Source organism: Cimex lectularius, unplaced genomic scaffold, assembly GCF_000648675.2.
Source record: "Cimex lectularius strain Harlan isolate CLEC.00 unplaced genomic scaffold, Clec_2.1 scaffold58, whole genome shotgun sequence".
In the NCBI taxonomy this organism is placed as follows: Eukaryota; Metazoa; Arthropoda; class Insecta; order Hemiptera; family Cimicidae; genus Cimex; species Cimex lectularius.
Window position 1 is genome coordinate 449,898 of NW_019392696.1, and position 21,837 is coordinate 471,734.

The 21,837-nt window shown below is 35.2% G+C and overlaps 1 protein-coding gene and 1 non-coding gene across 3 annotated transcripts in view; one reads left to right on the top strand and one right to left on the bottom strand.

The window, feature by feature from the left end:
* Positions 1-21,837, bottom strand: part of LOC106670598 (MAM domain-containing glycosylphosphatidylinositol anchor protein 2-like) — a 531,551-nt gene that overhangs the window by 441,353 nt on the left and 68,361 nt on the right. The gene's annotated exons all lie outside the window — the stretch shown is intronic.
* Positions 17,429-17,501, top strand: Trnad-guc. Its single transcript has one exon. It is a non-coding gene; the product is annotated as a tRNA-Asp (tRNA).

Genomic DNA, 21,837 nt, shown 5'->3' on the forward strand with positions numbered 1-21,837 from the left:
TTTTCTGAAGCCGTATGTAAATTTAATTTATTTTGCTGAAGGTAAAAAAAATCTTCTATCGAAAGAAGTTTTGTGTTCAATCGTCAGAAAAGTTACAAGTGACTTGACTCTTATTTATTCTATGTTTGAAGCTTCTGACAATAACGAACCTTCATTTAGCTAAAATTCTCCATTTTTATTATTCTTTCAACTAAATCAAATTTTGTATAAAAAATTCTTAATAGCACAATTTTACAACATCTAAACATCTGTATCAATGTTTTCTGATGTTTGCCGTTTTAAGCGTTAGTCGAAAAGTAGAACTTTACAAATATTAAAACAGACGTTGCAACTACTCAATTAATGTCAATGAGTGTGGTATTATTTATATAAATATACAATCAAGGTTTCCCGTGAACAGATGTCAGTACTTCAGGAGGTTATCCTACTTGTCAAGTAAGAATAAAAATTCCTGTGTCCAGCGCCTAATTTCCAGTTGTATTTGTGATATTTCACTTTTAACGGTACTTAAACATTTCACAACTAAATTTCACAAAGTCCCTCGTATCTTATAAAATGATGATTAATCCTACTGTAAATTTGATTACTTCAATGGAAAACAGAAAATCCTATGAGATTCATTTGGTTTTTTTATTGTAACCTTAAGCAAAAAAAATACAAAAATACTTAGGATATAAATTTTATCCTCTTTTTACGATTACATAAAAGTTGCGCTACGAGTGAGTTATAAGCACATGCACTTAATTTCTTCAAGATCAGTTACAACCAATGAAAAATTTTGATTCCTATAAATTTGATTTTTCAATTACAAACGAGTGAAAAAAATTATTCATTACCCCCAGGCTCTGAAGATGATCTCAATAAAGATCGAAACGTTGGCACGGTAAAGAAAATGGTTTTCTAAAACCTACTTCACACCAGACCGCATCTCACGATCTCCATATAATTATTCATTAACATTTTGAAACTTTCATTGAAAAATAATTAAAGCAGTACATAAATGACCATAAGAAAAAACAAAAAACAGAGTAAAATCTGTCAGGAAACGATGTCAGGCTTGCATTCTTAAAGAATGTGTATTTTGAACATTTAATTTTTTTTCTTGTGCTCACTTTTGTACCAAGGAGACTTTTTGTTCACTTCGTACTACTTTTTTTATTATCAGAAGTTTTAAAATTTTAATGACTTTTTAACCTTTTTTAAACAAAAAATCAAATTTTTCGGAAATAAATATTAATTGAACTTTGGTGATAACTAAAGCTCCGTATCTGTTAGTATTTACAGAACCGAGAAAATATTACTTGAAGTTTAGGCGAGAACTTTGGAAACTCATAAAAGTTTATCTTCTAAGTGATTTTGTGCTTTCTTTGGTAAGGTTACGACTAAAAATAAATCTCGTAGGTTTATGGAACAATGTTCGGAAAAGTATGCTGACAATTATTGAGAATCTGACTTCGGAGAACAGGGATGTTTTAGTTGTTTTTGTCAATCTGTCATGTTTCGTCATTCTCACAGCCTCGGATTCGTCCCTCGAGATGACTGGTCGGGATTGTCGGTCGTTTCGTTCGACGCTTGAACGGCCATCTCATCTCTTTTATCCACCTATAGGAGCCACACCCCCATTAAATGTAGAACTACGGTGACAATGGGTGGTATAGTGTGACCAAGGCGGGGGGGGGGTGCAACCTGAAAAGGTGAGCCTCCTGTCCTCGGTCACTTTCCTCTCTCAATCTAGGTCCTACGGCATACTTCTTTGAGATCTCTCCCAACCCTTGGATGCAAGGGGAGTATCCAGGCGCAACATGGTATTAGAGCCTGTCTGGATAGATGGAGGAAGGTGCGTAACCATTTGAACTACGGGCTAGCAGTAAACGTTCCAAGTCCAAACCCCGCTACATGGAAATGGACTTGAAGTGCCTTAGTGATGAAGCTTCTGACGAGAACTTTGTGTGAACCTGTTGGTCGGGGGTACCGTTATCGGTTTCCTTCTGAGAGCAGTGGTCCTCTCGGGGGTGGTTAGGCATTCCACTTTAAAAAAACCGCGGCCGGAGCGAATCCGGTAGTTCTTACGCTGGAGGAGCCCAAATACTCGAAGATAGAGTTCATTCTCTATCTAGGAAGCTCGGCTGGACGACCCAGGCCGATGCAATTCAGGCACTTGGGGTTACCCTTTCCGAGCGGCAAGCGCCCAGACCTTGCTTCTGAAAGGGCAAGCGGAGAGTGAGGTCCGTCTCGGTGCGTCATGTATCATCTTGAAAATCAAAAGATCCGGGAGGGCCGAAAGGCTAAGTACCGACGTTAAACATCCTCATGCCCTTTTAAGAGCTAACGAGTACATACTGGAACCTGATGCCCCATTTTTGGGGATTCCTTGACTACTGAAAATGGCGAGAAGGTGAAACGTTTCTGACTTGTCAAAACGACAAGGATAGACATACCAAATTGATCGGAAAATTAACAAACTACAAATTATTATTGCGTTATGATTATCCTATTTCCTTGTACAGTTAGAAAAATTTCATATTTTCTTTCCTGCATAATAGTAATTTTTTAATTTTACAACATATAAAATATTCGTTTCTGCCACTATATTATAACTTGCAGTTATATTATCGTTTACAAAAAATTGATTTCGATATAATTTGCCTTTTAATTTTTGTGCGAATTTTCAAGATCCGTTTTTCTTCAGAGGTCTAATCAATTGCTCGTTTATGACTAAATCCGTCCGTGATTATTTCCCCTGATGCTTCTATGTTCTTTGTTTTTTTTTGTTTTTACCGCTTCATTTTGTAATTCTCTAAGACCTTATTAAATAACTTGTCTCCCTTCCAATCTACTCTTATTGTTTTTAAGCTCGTAGCCTTGTTGTTGTCCGAACGCTTTATTCTGAATAATTATTTTGACTTCTTTTACAAGCATTGTAATACGGTTAATTCATTTCATTAATTATTTCCTTCTTCAATTTCTTCTTTTATTCTCTCTTCACGAAAATTTCGATCAATAGTCCTATTGAAAGCCTACTTTTAAGTTAAATCATTTAAATATTTTGATACTCACGGTTGTCATTACCTTGATTTCGTAAATAAGATATGTTGGAAAAACTTACAATTACTAAAATTTCTGACTCCAACTCTGTTCTCTATAACTGTATTGAATCTTATTGAATTCTTGGTTCGGACTTTTTTTCATCAAAAAAGCATCGACATAAAGGCGAATCAATTAGTAGCGCTAATTAAAGAAGAGAGTTAGATTAAACTTTTCTGTTGTTTCATTATCAATTTCTTTTTTTTTTGGTGGGGGGGGTTAGCTGTTGGATGGCTAGAGAAAGGGAGAGAGAGAATTGAAGAAATGAGAATAAAGTGGAGAAAAGTAAGTCTCCCTCTCGAGTTTTAATTGAGAATGTTCAACAAATAACTTTTTCTCCGTAAAACAAACCTACAAGCCTTTAAAAAAAGGAGGACACAGATTTAATGGCATTACAAGAAGGACCGCAATAAAATCTCATATTCGACTTTTGAGGCTTTTGTCGACGGTTGTTAGATCATAAAAAATGAATTGTAACTGCTGTCTGAAATCAATAGCGAAGATAGATGGACCACCGGTGACCAACTCCATCTCAACTGTTTTTAATATGCACTATGTAATTTGCAAGTTTAAATGGAGTTTGTAAATTAACTGAAGGGGTGATTCGGTTTTTACGATGGCAACATTCTATTCCGCACGTTTTATTTTATAACAATAAATTTTCCTTTACTCCCAACATGGGTATCATATTTTGTCAGTTTTTATTAAATTATTATGTTATACTTTTACATTAAATATAGATAAGGCCTAATTATAATTTAACAGAAAACACTCAGTTCTATCGTCGAGCTTTCGAGGAATATATTTCCTTCATAAAAATTGGAAACTATTGTCAATAATCTATCATGGCAATTGTCAAATTGACTTTAAGGTATTTAGCATAATAATCGAGATTATTACCTAGAGACCACCCTTACTTTCCACATTAAACATGGGAAGATGCCGCTTCACCCTAAAAACACACCCAGTAAAATTGATTTTAGTACGAACTAAAAGGTTTGCATGGAAAATAAGCTTATGATTGTACAATAGACCATGTCAGACCTTGGGAAAGACACGAGCTATGTCGATTAAAGCCCCAGTGCAATTTCGCTCTACGAATTTATTTTTACAATATATTTTATAATTAATTACAGCTACTGCATTCTTTTTACTATAAACAGGGGGTCCCGCACATAGATTCAATATTTCAAAAGGATATCCAACATGACAAATCGGAAAAAAAAGTTCTTATTGTCCAAGTCTTATATTCTGAATTCGACTTTACTATAAGTTTACTTCATTTCGCAACTTATTCCATAAAGTCTTCTGAATTTCAATGAATTTCATTTTTTTGTGAGTGTGATGACACCGATGGAACAAGCGTTAAAACCACTGAGTTTTAATTTATCTTTTTATTTATTTATATGTTTTTAGTTGTTCTTAAAACACAAAAACGGTTATTTAAACTGATTTTTAATTATTATCTAAACGTAAAGGTCAGTCATATGTAAAATTAACGATTGATCGCTAAAAATGTGATTTTTTGGTTACAAACAATTCAAAATGTTAGTTATTAAGATTTTAAAGCTTTTATTAAGTAATGAAAGTAATACAAAATAAACGTATTTACAAAATAATAAAAAAAGTCTCTTTCGTACAAAATTGAGCAAAACAAAAACTTTCCAAAAATTTTGATCTCTTAAAGAATGCAATTAATATTATTTTAATTTGCAAAGCTTTTTGTTTTTTTCTTTTCGTTTTTGGAGAGATTAGGAACATGTACTTACTATACAATGTGGAACTTTTCTGTAAAAGCTCTATCTTTCAGTATATACACAACCAAATATATCTTACTTAAGCTTATATATATATNTAATATAATATATTAAAATATCAAATTAAACCCACTTGGTTTTGTGATGTTCTTTTCGTTAGTCTAATCAAATATACAGTGAAATTAACATTTTAAGGATCTATATGGAATAAATTTGTAAGAGGTTGAAGTATCCTGAAAACTGGAATATCTCAAATACAATTGACGATCAGACTTTGAACAATAGGGACTTTGAAATTTTGTATAATTTCCAGAAGTAAAGACGTCTGATTACGATACACTGTATATTATGTAATGAGAGTTTGGACCCATTGCTGTTCTCTCAATTCTACAAGGACTAATCATGGACTAGGAGGTCATGAGGCCATCTCCAATTAAGTCGCTTGATGGGGTTACAGGGGTGTTTCTATTGGATAAAAATTGGCTCCATCGATTAGGACGAGAGAAGGGTTTTGACGCGGTTTTTTTGGTACGAAAGGGATGTTGAGGTCATTACGAAGGGTGATGTTCGTGATATAGGAACAGTGTATATTGAGACTGGAAGGACTGTATTATTTGAATGTCAAAATGTTTAGCTGGGCCCACAGTTCGGTGTGTAGATCCTTCCTTCATTCATTACGTTTCAATCGTCTGTGCAGGTTCCAGGTTAGTCGAAGGTCAAAAAGAGAACCTCAGAAACGCAGCCTGATTTAGGGTTGTTGAGGAATGTTAGGTGTTTTCCTTCGAAGGATAAATTTCACATTGCTACATGGTAGGCTTTCATTAGTTTTTATTCGGTAAATTTACTCTATTCGGCTATTTTCAGGTCATACCTAGAACTTGTCCGACGCAATTGCGGTATTGGGATCAGACGATGTGTCGTGGCAAGGTCGCAAGATAATAGAGCCGGGTTGTCCACGATATAGAGAATGTAAAAAGCTGAACTATCATGATCGAAAAAATCGTTCGGTTAGAATCGTTCTAGGTAGAAGTGGAATATTAGGTTGAGAGTATCTAGAACGGCAGAATTTGTTTGTCAACTAGCCCTTGTAAAATATAAAATTAAGATTGATAAAACGATCATTTTGCATTTTTTTTAAACTATATCTGTCTTGTAGAGAGGAATACAATCATTGTACAAATTAACTATTTTACGTACGATTAACAATAGTACATTAATTCCCTTTGCAGATGTCAAAGATTGAGACATTTATTAGTGAATACTGCGGTTCTGTCAGCTCACACTCCAATAAACTTTGGGTTATGAACACTTGTGAGAAAATTCACCGTAGAGGACGAAAGTTAAAAGGGGGAAAAAAGAGAAACAGGCCTGGTGAAGAAATAATTGAGGTTTGGAGTTTGGGGAAGAGATGAGATGAGAGATAAGCTTCTGGTTCCACTTTCGTCGGGGTTCTCTCGGTGTCTTTTGTTATCTTTGTGCATCGGAGGATCAGCTCAGACTACAAATGGAGAAGATTCACCCGGTTTACTGCTCGCCAGGGTAAACGGGGGCCACTTCGTCCTCCGACTTAATTTCGTTGCACCCCCTCCCCCGTTGCTCGCTTCAGCCCTTTCCAAGACATCCTTTTCTCTTTTAAAGTTTCTTCAAAATAACGTCCGAACTTATCTCTTTGAATGTCAACTATGTTTATTTACATAATGCTTCGACGGCTGCTAAGTGCTCGCAAATAGTAGAAATTCACTCTTTCAAAGTTGCTCTTTTAAGAAAAGACCCGTACCCTCTAAGTTCAGATGGTTTGTCTTCTAAAAAAAGAAGAAGCCTCATTCCAAATATATTTACTTTCCCAAAGACTGCATTTTTTAAAATAAATACAACTCATAATGTACTCAATAAAGAACTTAAAAGGGTTTTTAAACAAATTTAAAATACACGAACAATGCAAAACTTAATATTAGGTCGATCCGGCCCGGTGACGCTGTGCGAGCAGTAAAGAACGCTGTGGGAAAGCGTTGGCAGCGTCAGTGGGCCGGGTCGTCCGAGAAGCTTCTGCGAGTTAAGGGCACGAATGAACGATGGCCTCATGAGAATCTGAAACGAAATGAAAGGTGTTAACTCGGTTGAGGATTGGCCATACCCGCCTGACACACGGACATCTGCTTCTGGGTCAAAACCCGCGCAGGTGTCCCGCTTGTAGAGAAAGGTTGCTCAGTGTGTCTCATCTTGTCGAGGAGTGCCATGCCTGGCCCCCTACAGGGAGCGAGTAGGCATGAACCCCGACATAAAAACGGTACTCGGGCGAGCAAGTAAAATGTTGGATCCCCTATTCCGCTTTTTAAGAGAAACATGGGTGTTTCCTCAATTGTAAATAGTGTATAAAACGTGAATATCTGTAAATAAATGTATCTGTGTTGTGTTTTATTGTGTCGTGTATTTATTTGTAAGTAATTTATTTATTTGTTTGTTGTAAGAGTTTTATTTGTCTTTTAGACTCTAGATTGGCGGAATATTGAGTACCCCATCGGCCATACCAGTGCAGTGACAGGGGGCTGAAATGACTTTATTGTTGGAAGCCCCCGGAAAAAAAATAGCAAATACAAGATAAATTTTAAACTTTAAGTGAAAAAGTGGAAATAAAAAACTGTTGGGTTGTGATGTTTGTTAATCGACCTGCAGATAATATATGTAGAGTTTCAATCTTCGTAAAAGACCAAAGGTCAACTGTTGGGTTGTTTCACATAAAATGTCCGATTTTATAATTTCAGAAATTCATAGATGATATAGCGGTTTTCTGTTGTTTACTTCATTGTTTACATATTATAATTAAACAGTTATTAGCCCTCCACTTTTATTTATAATCCATTATATTTCGTTGTCTAATTGGCCAAATAACTTCTTTCAATTAATTAATCTTTATGTAAGGTATTGGGTGAAATGAAAAAGCTAGTGTCACGAGCGTGATTCGAACCCACGACCTAAGGCTAAATAAATACGTCGCTGCTCTACCACTTGAGCTGTCGTGACTTCGATCCTCTCGGACACCAACTTCCCATCTCACCTACCTTTCGAATTTTTCCTCCTTTTTGCCATTTTTCAAATGTCGTGTAATCAGGATTCTATTCTCGGCGACAAATGAAATGGCCACGGAGAGCTTTAGTGAAGATATACTTCGTTTTATTACTACTTTACTTACTAATTTATTACTTATTAAATCCATTATGGATCGAAGTCACTATAGCTCAAGTGGTAGAGCAGCGACGTATTTAGCCAAAAGTCGTGAGTTCGAATCCCGCTCGCGACACTAACTTTTCATTTCAACCAATACCTCGCATAAAGGTTTATTTATAATTATGAGCTCCCCAATCCATTACACACTTTTTAGTATATCTCCCAATATGAACATGGAAACACGCGATTTTCGTGTAATATTCCTTTAAGAGATTAAACTCGGTCACTCGGCAGCCCAGGCTACAAGAAACATCAGAAAGGCGTTTGTAGGGAGTGTAAATGAAGGGACCGTTCGACTTTGGTTTGCTAAGTTTTCGGAAGGGAATACCGGATTGGAAAACGAGCCCCGCGGAAGACGTCCAACTTTAATTGACACGAAGTCCTTAAGTTATTTTAAGGAAGAAAACTATCAAACAGTCAGAGGACTTGCAGCACAACTAAATGCACGTGCAGCTACCGTGTCAAGACAATTAAGGAACATAGGAATAGTAAAAAAGCTTGATCTATGAGTCCCTCATGAGCCCACTGAGCGACAGCATTTAAAGCGTCTTGAGACCTGAGTTTCGTGGCTCGCCAGGCAGAAAACCGAGCCTTTTCTTGAAAGAATAATCACTTGCGATGAAAAATGGATGCATATGACAATCAGCGTCGGTCAGGGCAGTGGTTAAACATCGACGAAAGACCCATGCCAAAACCAAATTTACACCCAAAAAATTGATGGTGACCGTTGTCCATGGCTGAAATTATTCACTACTCCTTTTTGCCTAGAGGTGAGACCATTACTTCTACATCGTACTACAAGGAAATTGACGAAATGCGTAAAAAATGAGTCAAAAAACAACCTGCATTTTAAATCGGAAAGGTCTTTTACTCCTTCGCGACAATGCCAGGCCTCATGTTTCAAAACATACTGTAAACAAATTGAAAGAACTTGACTACGAAGTTCTTCAGCATCCACCTTATCTCTAGACTTGTCTCCATCAGATTTACACCTCTTTAGGAATTTAGACAACTTCGGCAACTGAAATATTTTCGAAAATGATGTCCCAGTCCAAAAAGCGTTTTCAGATTATGTTTCATTTGAAAGCTCAGAATTCTGTTCCAGCATAAAACAGTTGTTCATGCGTTGGGAAAAATGTGTAGAAAATGAAGGTAAACTTCGAATGAAATGATTTTGTTTTATATAGCAATTTTACTTTTAAAAAAAACCTTTATCCTGGAAACGGACATTACATGTGAAACAACCCAATAATTTCATTGATTTATTATTTTTTTAGGCAAAGTTACATTCGATGGTGGTTTGAGGTTGAGTCCTTCCCATGGCACTAATTTTTCAAAGTAATTAATAAATCAAAACAATTACTTCGATTAATTATACTTTTTATCTAAGGTCCTGATTCAGATTGAAAAGTTATTGTCAAGAGCGGGATTCGAACTGTGTTTTGTGAATGTTATTATCATAAAAGTATAAATCTTAATTTAACAGCGTCTAACACGGATTGAACATCTGCCGTAAAATTACAAATTGAAGTGAAAGTTCAATCTGTAAGTGGCTTAAATATAGTGAATAATTTAAGCAGTAGTATTATTAGAAATCGCACAACAAGTCTTCAAATTAAAGTTTAATCAATTTAAATTAAATATCCATGGTAACATTCCAAGAAGGGTAGATTATCTAAAACAACGTTACTAAAAAGAAGAGTCTATAATAACCAGTCTTATATTGTAAAGGGATTTAATTGAACATGGAAAATAGCCTTCTCGTATTTTTTACGTCGACCCATCAGCACCGAACGATTGCCGAACCAGGGGGAATCGGGTCGGAATAAAAAGCTTTTAGCTTCGAGGGTGCTAAAGAAGAAGCCAGAGGTGAGATTGGATTCAATTAGGTTGTCATTTGCAACGGGCGATCCTCAAGTGCGAACCCTCGTGCCCATGTGGGACCGAGAGCCGAGGGAGGTTTTCCATGTATGCAAAGTACATATTTGGTAGTTGGAGAAAGGTCCCAGGACGGATTCTCCCCCTCTACGGAATCAATGACCAAAAAATTGCTTTTTTCGTCGTCTTTTCACATTTAAATGCAATGTTGTAAGAATAACACGCCTAGGCTGCTCTCAATAAAAGTACTCAGAGAGTGTTAATCCAATTTCTAATCTAGTCCACAGGCAAAAACTATCATAAATAAACGATAAAACTGAAAATCAATTAATTTCCTTTCGTATTGTCCTTCCAACAATAGATCAAACCCAACAGTCTATAGGGTTTATTCAATAATTCATTAGATTTCGAGGTCCGATTGACCAAATAACCTCTTTCACTTAATTAATCTTTATGTCAGATATTGGTTGGGATAAAAAAGTCAGTGTCCCGAGCGGGATTCGAACCCACGACCTTCGGCTAAATACGCTGCTACTGTACCACTTGAGCTATCGTGACTTCGATCCACTCGGACACTAACTTCCCATCTCAACCCCACCTTTTGAATTTTCCCTCCTTTTTGTCATTTTTCAAATGTCGTGTAATCTATTCGATTCTCGACGACAAATGAAATGGCCACGGAGAGCTGTAGTGAAGATATACCTCATTTTGCTTATTAAATCCATTCGATTTCGGGGTCCGATTTATCTTAACCAATACCTTACATAAAGATTAATTAATTACTTGAAAGAGGTTATTTTGTCACTCGGACCACAAAAAGGAGGGAAAATTCAAAAGGTGCGGTTGAGATGGGAAGTTGGTGTCCGAGTGGATCGAGGTCACGATAGCTCAAGTGGTAGAGCAGCGGCGTATTTAGCCGAAGGTCGTGGGTTCGAATCCCACTTGTGACACTGACTTTTTTATCTCATCGAATACCTTACATAAAGTTTAAAATAGTTTTTTTCAAATCGAATAGAAAAAGAAAGTACGATGTTCCTGATGGTAAAAATAATTAGTAATTAAACGAATGGTTTTATAAACTTTCAACAAGATTTCCTTTAATTAAGGTAATTACAGGGTGAAGACTTTTTATGCCCTACCTACACCTAAAGCGTTCCGACCCCGTAGCTAGGAACATTTAGACCGTTGACGGTAGAAATTGCTCATTTACCGTCTCAAATCTACCGAACTGCCCCTTTCTACGTTGCAACTCGTTAAGTATAAAGCCCCATTAGGAGTTTTATTGATACATAAAGTTTATAAAAATTATTTACATTTAGTTCTATGTAAAGCATTGACGGATAAGTGGAAGGGTTACGTGATAAAGTGTTGGGTTGGAGTGATTTAAAATTTAACTCCCCTCGGTGGGCTCAGAAAACAATGACTCGAAGAATAACTGTATTTTTTGTTGTTTCGATATTATTATAATGAACTATACTCAACGTAGCATTTCGTATCTGCATTAATTGGTCTCTAATCATTGACCCGTCGGTTATCAGTAGCTTTGAAAAGTTCTGTAAACTAATAATTAACAGTACAATGTGAAGCAAGAGAGGCGAACTTAGAACTTAACCGGATGGCGGATTTAGTGTCAGAAGCAGAACTCTGTTCAGAGCATTGTCAAAGAGAACCTCGATAAATAGAGGAACCCTTCACGGATCGAACTGCCGCTTTCGCACACATTAAAAAAAAGTCAATTCACTTGAATTGAGATGGGTAACATAGTTGTTTGATTTGCTTTTAAACATTCTACGCGTGGAAGGGGCAATAAATAATTACGTTAAGAGATCAAAATTTCTAAATTCTCTTAAGATTATACAAAGAAGATAATTCAGTTTTGATCTAGTAAATCACCTTTACTTTTCTTACATGCGTTGGGAAGCGTTTTGCTCATATCGCTACGAGGTTACAGGGGTTAAAATCGTTTAAAAAATATTTTTCAACCGTTATGTAAAACTGGCCGGCACAAAAGAATTTTTAAAATTATTAAATGAACGAGAGTTTTGGAGAACCCCTGGGCCGCATTAACGACCGTCATTGAGCTTAATTGTGCATCCCTGGTGGTCGATTTGGCGAAAACCTGAAAATTACGGCTTAAAGTGGCCAACCGCTACGCGAACTTTAGTCGGTCCTTTTTGTTCATCGTGGATTCACAAATTGAACAGCAAAATTCTTCACAGCTATTGTGCATCTGTTTATTGTGAGTCTTTTCTCGCCAATTTTCATTACTTTTTTAAATAATTAAAATACTTTGGGAAATTAGAGCTTTCGAAAATATCCACTTCGATATAAGTGGATACTTACAGGTATTTTCTACCCATAACACATAATACACTGAGGATATTTTTCCTTTTATTCTAAACTATTACGGCTTGAAATTGAAATAAGAAATGCTCAAGATTGATATTATACTTTTATCTGTTTGCCTGTAAAAGGAAGTAATGTATAACAAATGTGGCTGTTGGTTTTGTATACTTGCCTGAATGTGATTGTAAACCTCTACTGCATAGAAGAAATATAGTTTTTTTTTTGTCTCTGTTTGAGAAGGTGAATGCGTAAGTGAGTGTTGCAGTGTAATAAAGGTAATAGTTTCTTTTGCTTTGTGGTTCTTGTTGTTTTTTTTACGAGGCTTCGCAACAGCAGAGGTTATAAAGCAGGGCCGCTGGATTCGAACCCGGGACCTTCACCTTACAGTGATGAGCGCCGTGTCAACGCCTAAACCGTCGTGGCCACCGACGCCCCCGTTACTTTGTGGTTTTGTTGTATATGTATTTGTGAATGAGCGTGAATATGTGTTGTATAAAAAAATGTGGTGGTTATTTGGTGATTGTATTTTTAGAAGCGAATGTGTGTTGAGTAGAAAAGTTGTTAGTTGTGTACTGTGTGTATTTATGAATGTGAATATGTACTAAATTGAAGAAATGGTGGTTGTTTGGTTTCGTGTTTGTGAGTGTGAATGTGTACTGTGTAAAAAAGTGATTGATGTTTTGTGACTGTGTTTGTGAATGTGACTGTGAACTGAGTAGAAAAAGTAGTGGATGTTTTGTGTTTGTGAATGTGTACTAAATAGAAGAAATGTTGGTTGTTTTGTTTCGTGTTTGGGAGAGTGAATGTGTACTGAGTAGAAAAAGAGATACATGTTTTGAACCTTATTTATGAGTGTGTTTCTACTGAGTAGAAAAAGTAGTGGATGTTTGTGAATGTGAATGTGTACTAAATAGAAGAAATGGTGGTTGTTTTGTTTCGTGTTTATGAGTTTGAATGTGTACTATGTAAAAAAAGTGATGGATGCTTTGTGACTGTGTTTGTGAATGTGACTGTCTACTGAGTAGAAAAAGTAGTGGATGTTTGTGAATGTGAATGTGTACTAAATAGAAGAAATGGTGGTTGTTTTGTTTCGTGTTTATGAGTTTGAATGTGTACTGTGTAAAAAAGTTATTGATGTTTTGTGACTGTGTTTGTGAATGTGACTGTGTACTGAGTAGAAAAAGTAGTGGATATTTTGTGTTGGGAATGTGAATGTTCCTAAATAGAAGAAAGTGTTGGTTGTTATGTGTTTGTGAGTGTGAATTTTACTAAATAGAAGAAAGTGGTGGTTGTTTTGTGTCCTTGTTTGTGAGAGTGAATGTGTACTGAGTAGAAAAAGAGATACATCTTTTGAGCCTTATTTATGAGTGTGAGTGCGTAATTGTCTATTGTATGATAAAAGTGTTTGTTTATTTTGTGTGACTCTCTGGATAGGTGAATGAGTATCCATTGTGTTATAAAAGTGATTGTTTATATTGCGTTCCTCTTATTATTTGTCAGTGTGAATGTGTACTATTTAATCAAATTGCCTGTTAGTTTTTGTGAGTGTGTTTGTAAATGGGAGTGTGTGAGAGAAAGTGTGAAAAAGGGGTTGCTTGTTGCACGCGTAAGTCTGTTCGTAAATTAAAGGGTCTGAGTGAATATACAAAAGTGTTTTTTAAGGATTGTCTATAGTTGTTAGTGTGAATGTGTATTGAGTACAAAATGTGTGTTAATGTGTTTATATTTGTGGAGGTGAGTTTATATTTGTCTGTTTATTTTTATTAAATTTCTTTTGATTTATTTCTGAAGGTAAATTCTAACCAATTTTTTAATAATGCATTATTTATATTGTACAGAACCCAAATCGAAATTAAACTTTTAAATTATTTTTCCGTTTTTAACAAATTGCGTTGCTATCATTACAGCATTTCTTTTTGTTCGTTAATTTTTTTGTTTTTTTCAACTAATTGGAAGTGGATTCCTTCAGCACTTTTGCACCGCCCATTCCATTGATCTCCAACATTTGTTTGATCCCTTTGTTCCACTAGGAGCAATTATTTATTAAACTGCCTCTCGAAGAAAAACACGCTCATCGGTAATATTTGATAAAACACGCCGCTCTTTGCCGTACACATGATCGACAAATATTGATTTTTATTGTGTGTTTGAGACAAACAGTTCAACCATTTAATATACAATGTAATTTCATGAATCAAGATAAGCAGGTCACTTTTATATTTCGCAGTGAATGTTTTAAAAATATTTGTTTCTTAATATGTCATAGGATTTTAATAAACACCTAGTAACTTCTTTTATTACAGAGTAAAATTTTCGGATAAATAATTAAATATTGGTTGTCATAAAGGAAACTTTATGTAACTAAGCAATTGCCATCTGTAAATATGTTCTGATTCATTTCTAATAATTACCTCTCTAAAGATAACACAGTCTGTAAACTAAACATAAAATTATTTTAATTATATTTATTATAATTATGACTGGATTGGCTAAACGATCTGTTTCATAGCTATATGTAAATAACAACTGTTTTACAACCGAGCTTTTGGCGACTGTACCCCCATCCTAACCACTTTACAAACTATAATCAATAATTTAGTATTAAGTGCAATAATTTAGTTCTAATTGGAATTGGTATCTTCCAATAGGCAGGTAATTGTCTTAAGAACCAATTCTACCATAATCATATGTACTTAATGTATTCGTGGCGATAATATTAAAAATGAACTGAAATTCTTTTGTGAAAAAGTGATGAACAAATGTACAAATAAAACAAATTTTAATCATTATTTTAATCTTATCTTCTTTTAATTGTATATCATATATTGATCACTATAAAACATACCAAATGAAAATTATTATTACAACCTTTTTTCAAGATTGAGCAAGAGAATTTTTTACAATTTGAATTTCCTTGTACACGAAAGTATGTTTCATGAGAATTTGATTAAACCTACTTCTTAAACAGAAGACATTTTCCTCAGGCTCCATACACTTCGAAATTCTTAACTATCCTTAATTTCGAATATCTTCTACGTAGGTATTTTTTCCTCTAGCAGTCTCTACCTAGATACATCAGTTTGAAGCTCAGTTGACATTGCTGTTGAGTTTGCAAAGCCTAAGTATATTTTTTATATTTATATTTTTGGATAGTTAATGCGAAAGACCTTTTTAATATTTGTATGTTTTTCATTGACCTACTGTCAGCATGAATTTTATGTTCCAGGCAGTTAGTATAATTTATTAAATCAATGACGTAAAGGTAAAATATGTACCATTACTCATTAGCTTCATGATATGAGTATGTTAAACAATTTTGCTCTTTTTTATAGTAGTCTTTTTTTTTATAGTAACGGTTTTTGTCTTTGCCAACATTGACTCTGTCAGAATAGAAATGAAATCATGAACATATTTGCAGATGAGCTTTCATCGAGCTTTCACATCGAAGAGAACTTTGGCAAAGGTCCAATCCGGTAGGTCATTCCTAATTAAATTAGCTAATTGGGGAGAAAGAATTCCGCCCATTGCTGTACCCCCAACTGTTTTGATAGAAAAGCTTCCCAATCAAGTCCTATCCTTGCTGTTTTGGTCTGTCAGACGCGTTTGGGCATTTCGCCATCTTTAGTTGGTCTGCGTTGTTTTGACCCTTCTGTTCGTTTTCTGACATAACTCAGCCAACAAGTCAGACAAACTACAGGTTCGTCACACCCCAGACGTCGTCAATAAATGACGAAATTTATGATGGATGGCGCGGATGCGAGGGAGTTGTACTCCCCGGGCAATGTAGCCTTCCAGCTTAATACTCTTTTCCTCCCTATTTCACATCAATTGACTCGATTCTTCTCTCAAAAAGTATTAAATCATCGACTGTCATTGTTGCACTTCTTTTACCTGGTTCTTTTTGATATCCTATGTTATGGCTACATTGAAAGGTTGCCAGTTCGATTTTAACACGGGTGCCAGTTTCTTCTTCCTCATTGAATAATAAATCGGATCTTCGTTGAATATGCTCCTGCTGTGCAGGTGTTTTCTATACCGGTATACAATCAATCCCCTGAGTTTTACCCTGTCTAACTGCAACATTGAGTCTGTCCGTTTCTATAACCCTGAGTTTACTTTGTCTATGACCTATGTCGTTCGTACATTTCTCTGTTTTGTGGGGCTCACTCTGTGATGGAGAAGTCAATGTTTGATCGAGATCTTAATTATAGGTTCTGGGGCAATTGTTCGTATTAATGTCTTAAGTGAAGTTATTAAAATGCAGCATGTCATCGCCTGTCATTGATGCAATTCTTTTTCCTGTGTCTTTCTGGAAAATATATCTCTATTGACCTTTCGAATAGAATATGGGTGGTAGTTTGTTCCTTCTCATTAAAAAACCTACAAATCGTAGTCTTGTTGAATATACCGTGTTGTGTAGTTATTTTCTCAAAAACTTAGAGCAATATAGTGGCTTATCAAGCACTTTCTATCGTATGCCGCAGTTCTTCAACTGAAGTTGCTAAAAAATATAAAACACGTATTTTTAGTTTTGTATTTGGGTAACGTCATTGGATCAAGAGAAATTCAATCGGCCATCTAAAAAGGACACCTTCTTGAGTATCTCATAACCACAAAATTTAGTTAGTTATTTCAAGTATAAGAGGCGAATGTGAAAAATTATGTTTTGTTTGAATATATTTATTAGCTTACAATTAATTAAGGTTTTTTAGTTAAGATAAAAAAGTCAATGGCACGAACGGGATTCGAACCCACGATCTTCAGCTAGATACGCCGCTGCTCTACCACTTGAGCTATCGTGACCTCGATCCACTCGGACACCAACTTCCTACCTCAACCGCACCTTTTTGAATTTTCCCTCCTTTTTGCCAATTTTCAAATGTCGTGTAATCGGATTGGATTCTCGACGACAAAGTAAATGGCCACGGTGAAGTATACTTCATTTTAGATCATTAAATTCACTAATTTCGTGGTCCGCTTGACCAATTAATACATTACAATTAATTAAGGTTTTTTAGTTGAGATAAAGTCAATGGCACCAGCGGGATTCGAACCCACGACCTTCTTGGAAAATGGCAAAAAGGGAAAATTCAAAAAGGTACGATTGAGATGGGAAGTTGGTGTCCGAGTGGATCGAGGTCACGATAGCTCAAGTGGTAGAGCAGCGGCGTGTCAAGCTGAAGATCGTGGGTTCGAATCCCGCTCGTGCCATTGACTTTTTTATCTCAACTAAAAACCTTAATTAATAGTAATATATTAATTGGTCAAGCGGACTACGAAATTAGTGAATTTAATGATTTAAAATGAAGTATATTTCACTAAAGCTCTCCGTTGCCATTTCATTTGTCGTCGAGAATCCAATCCGATTACACGACATTTGAAAAATTCGAACTGAAAACCTTAATTAATTGTATTATACACAGTATATTACTATTGTTGGCCATTTTAGTCATTATAAGGTTTTCAGTTGACATAAAAAAGTTGAAAAATGGCAAAAGGAGGGACAATTCAAAAGGTGGGTTGAGATGGGATTTTAGTGTCCGAGTGGATCGAGGTTACGATAGCTCAAGTGGTAGAGCAGCGGCGCATCAAGCTGAAGATCGTGAGTTCGAATCCCGCTCGTGCAATTGACTTTTTTATCTCAACTAAAAAACCTTAATTAATTGTAATGTATTAATTGGTCAAGCGGACGACGAAATTAGTGAATTTAATATTTATTAGCGTGAATGGTATGGTATGGTAATGGGGATCTCAGTGGAATATTGTGTTCCCTTGAGTACCACCTAACTTAGATTTGGTACACATGAATGTGTTGTTTAAGCTTTATCATCGTAGGATAAATATTTTATGAGAGAAAAAAGTTCCACAATTTCCATGAGAAGTAAAACATCGCAAAGCCTCCTAAGGGTCGTTTGAACGGGAAGACTGGCAATTGCACTGTTTAAAAACAAAAAAACAATCTAAATTCATCCTCGACAACAAAATACGACTCAATATTGAAACCAGCGTGGGCATACGATACAGAACAATGGGGTTCAACCAAACCTTCCAATCTTCAACGAATCCAGGCTCTACAATCACGAATCCTTCGATCCACTGTCAACGCCTAGTTGTTTCCAACTGCACCATTCATAACGATTTAAGTTTTCCCTTTATAAAAGAAGTTGCAACGCAAAATTCCACATTAATCTCCAATGCCACTCTAATCCTTCTGATCTCTTCCCAGTAATCCTCCTCGACATCACAAGAAATTAAAATTTACTTTAATGTTTCATACAAAAATTATTTGAAAATAGTGTTACTGTTAAACAGTAATATTGACATTGAGGATCAAAAAGGGATTGTTAATAATTATAATTTGTTTAAAATAAATTATTAAGAGAAGGAAAACGTCTATCAATTTAGAAAAATCAACAAACAATTTTTAATTAATTTACTTACAATTATAAGCTTTTTTTAAATCGGTAAAGCGGCCAAACATTAATTTATAATTCCACGGTGAAAGATTAAAATTTCCTTCTCTATTGTTTGTAAATTATTACTCGGGCAAAAATACATAATTTCGAGCGGGTTTTATTTATAAAATCATCATTCCTTGAAAAAGACAAAATGAAATCATTGTACATTTACGTGATTTTCATCTGGTCGTTAGGGGGAAAATTACGGCAGACTTTAAATCCCGGCCGGTAAAACGTGCAAATATTTCCCTTCAATAAACTATGCATTTTAATTAGGCCCCGACAAGAATATCCGGCAAAAGATCCCCTTACATATTTTACAATATATAATATTATAACATAATCAATTTCTGTGTTGTACTATTATATGCATAGCAGATGACAGTAGTCTAACAATTGAACAACGATTAAAGAATAAGCAAATAAATTTTCCCAAAAATGGAGAAATTAAACGGATTTCAAGTTACAGTTTTAATGTTGCTTACACTAGTAATAAACATAATGATTTTTATAAAATAAAAATAATACTTTCATTTTTCATGTTTCATCTTAAAAATAAACATTTGTTAATTTGCTATTCCCGATCCCCTTTCTATTTCCAACTGGTCCTCCTTCCCTCCATACATTGAGGAGGCATCTGGTAGCGCCTATTGCGAAGTGGCTCTAGCCATTTATTCAGATGGTTCCAAATCCGACAACGGTGTGGGCGCAGCCTTCCATATCCCAGCTAGTTCCTTCTCAAAACAATTCAAACTTTCCCGCATTCCTCCATTTTCACCGCTGAAGCTCTAGCAATCCTAGAATCCCTAAAATAAGCCAAATCAATTAATCCCCATAATCTAATTATCTTTTCCGACAGTCAGAGTGTCCTATCCGCCATTTCCAATATCCACAATTCTAACCACCCTTTAATATCTCATATATTTAACACCACCATTCAACTAACCAATAGAGGCACCGTAGTGCACATAATTTGGACTAAAGGCCACAGCAACAACAAATTTAATGATGAAGCGGACCGGCTGGCCAAATCTGCGGCCTCCGCTGGCATTCCCTGCTCTATTATCTCCCCTAGAGATCTTAGAGCCTACATAAACAGTTACTGCAGGCTCCGTTGGCAAAACGAATACTCCGCAGCACAAAAGGAAAATTTTATAAATTCATCCAATCTATCATTCCTACCTTCCCTTGGTTCCGATCTTACAATAGACCTCGCCATTCCCTCACCTCTATAATTCGGCTTCGCCTAAACCACAATTGTCTTCCCTCCCACCTCTATAAAATAAATATCCTAGACTCTCCTGACTGTTCCTGCGACCCCTCGTGCATAGCTGATTGCTTCCATCAACCGAGAGTCCCTCTACAACACTCTAATTTCTAATAATATCCCTCTTCCTACCTCAATATCCGTTATACTCTCTTTTACCCGCAATCCCCAAATAATTTTCTCTCTCTCTCTCTCTCTCTCTCTCTCTCTAAACTTCTATCCCAAAATAATATAGTAATATAATACAACAAAAGTATACATTTCAATCTTAAAGTTTAGAGACTTGGCCAATATGCTAGACCATAACGCAAAAAAAAATAAAAAAATAAACATTTGTTCATTTATTCCCTCAAGAAAAAGGTAAATTGCAGAAACTTTTTGATTCATTTCTCAACTATGTTTCAATAAAGTCGATTTAAGACAACTATGTTACTTAGTCGATTTAAGAAAACAGCGTAAATACAACTAAAACATTTGGGTTGTGACGATAGTCTGTCGTCCGAATATTGTTTCAGGCCGTACACATTTTCCTACAAAATGTCCACCGGGAAGTTATCTCCGAAGGGTAATTTTGTATTCAGAGGCTGTTTGAGAAAACATCCTCTGGGACAGAACAGTGACACCCAGACCTGCGCTGGAGTGTTAAACTAGTCCAATTGAAATAACAATAAGGAAGATACAACCTCTTTTAGTCGGGTAAATTCAAATTAAATTAAAGACAATTAGAGTTGTTTTTTGTTTTTTCTCTCACATTCAGATTAAGACGAATTTAGATCAAACACTCGAAAACCGAATCAACTAACGTTGGTAAAAATCAACGCGTTACATCTACACAACGAGTTGTAAGCACGCAAACTGAAATTACAATACAATCAGTTTCTATCTCGATCGTTCGTGCTACGGAATATTCTACGGTTGTAGAATATTAGAAGTAAATTTTAAATAACTGTTTTTCTTTATTTTGTCCGATTCATTCAATTAATCATAAAGTAATAAGAATTAAACATTTCTCACCTGAAACAGGCTGAGAAATAAACTTTAACAATAAAGCTTCGTATAACTACATTTTTTTAAATGAACTCGTACTCACATAAATGTTCGAAAGTAAAATGATGAAAATAAATATAAATCTAATAACCTGCTTTTTATCTGTAATACCAGATATAATTTGTATTTAACTTTATTTTGGTAGTACTTCAAGCTTGCAGTCTAATTGACTAAAATATATCATACATTTCCTTTATTTGGGATATGTAGTCTAAACTAATCAGACCGATGTGCTTTTTACTTGTGTCGTTTAAAAGATCGATTTTGGGGTCATCCGTTTCCCCACATCAGTCTTGAGTATCTAATATGTACAGGTTTACGTATCATTTTACAAAACAATTCTTTTTACAATTAAATGTCTTTAAATATGATCAAATTATGTTAAGAAATCAGTCTGTTAAATAAAACAAGTAAAAAGCACATGGTAAGCTAAGTTCTAACACTTCCCAATTGAAGTAAATGAAAAAAAAATCAGCCCGAAAAAAGAAGAAAACAAAATTTTATATATATTCTGATGATTATCTTGTTTAATAAAAATGACTCAAAGATAGTCTCGTAACTGCATTTTTATCTTTAATTTTAAATTTTTAGCATTCAATTTTTCATGTTATATCGTTAAATTTATAAAAGAAACTTTGTAAAGCCAAACTTTGCTGGATTTCAGTGGACTTCACATAACGTAGAAAGATAGATAGATAGAGAGAGAGAGAGAGAAAGTGCGAGAGATGATTTTTTTAGGTACGAAAGGTTAAGACTCTTGGACCTTTCTGTCAAA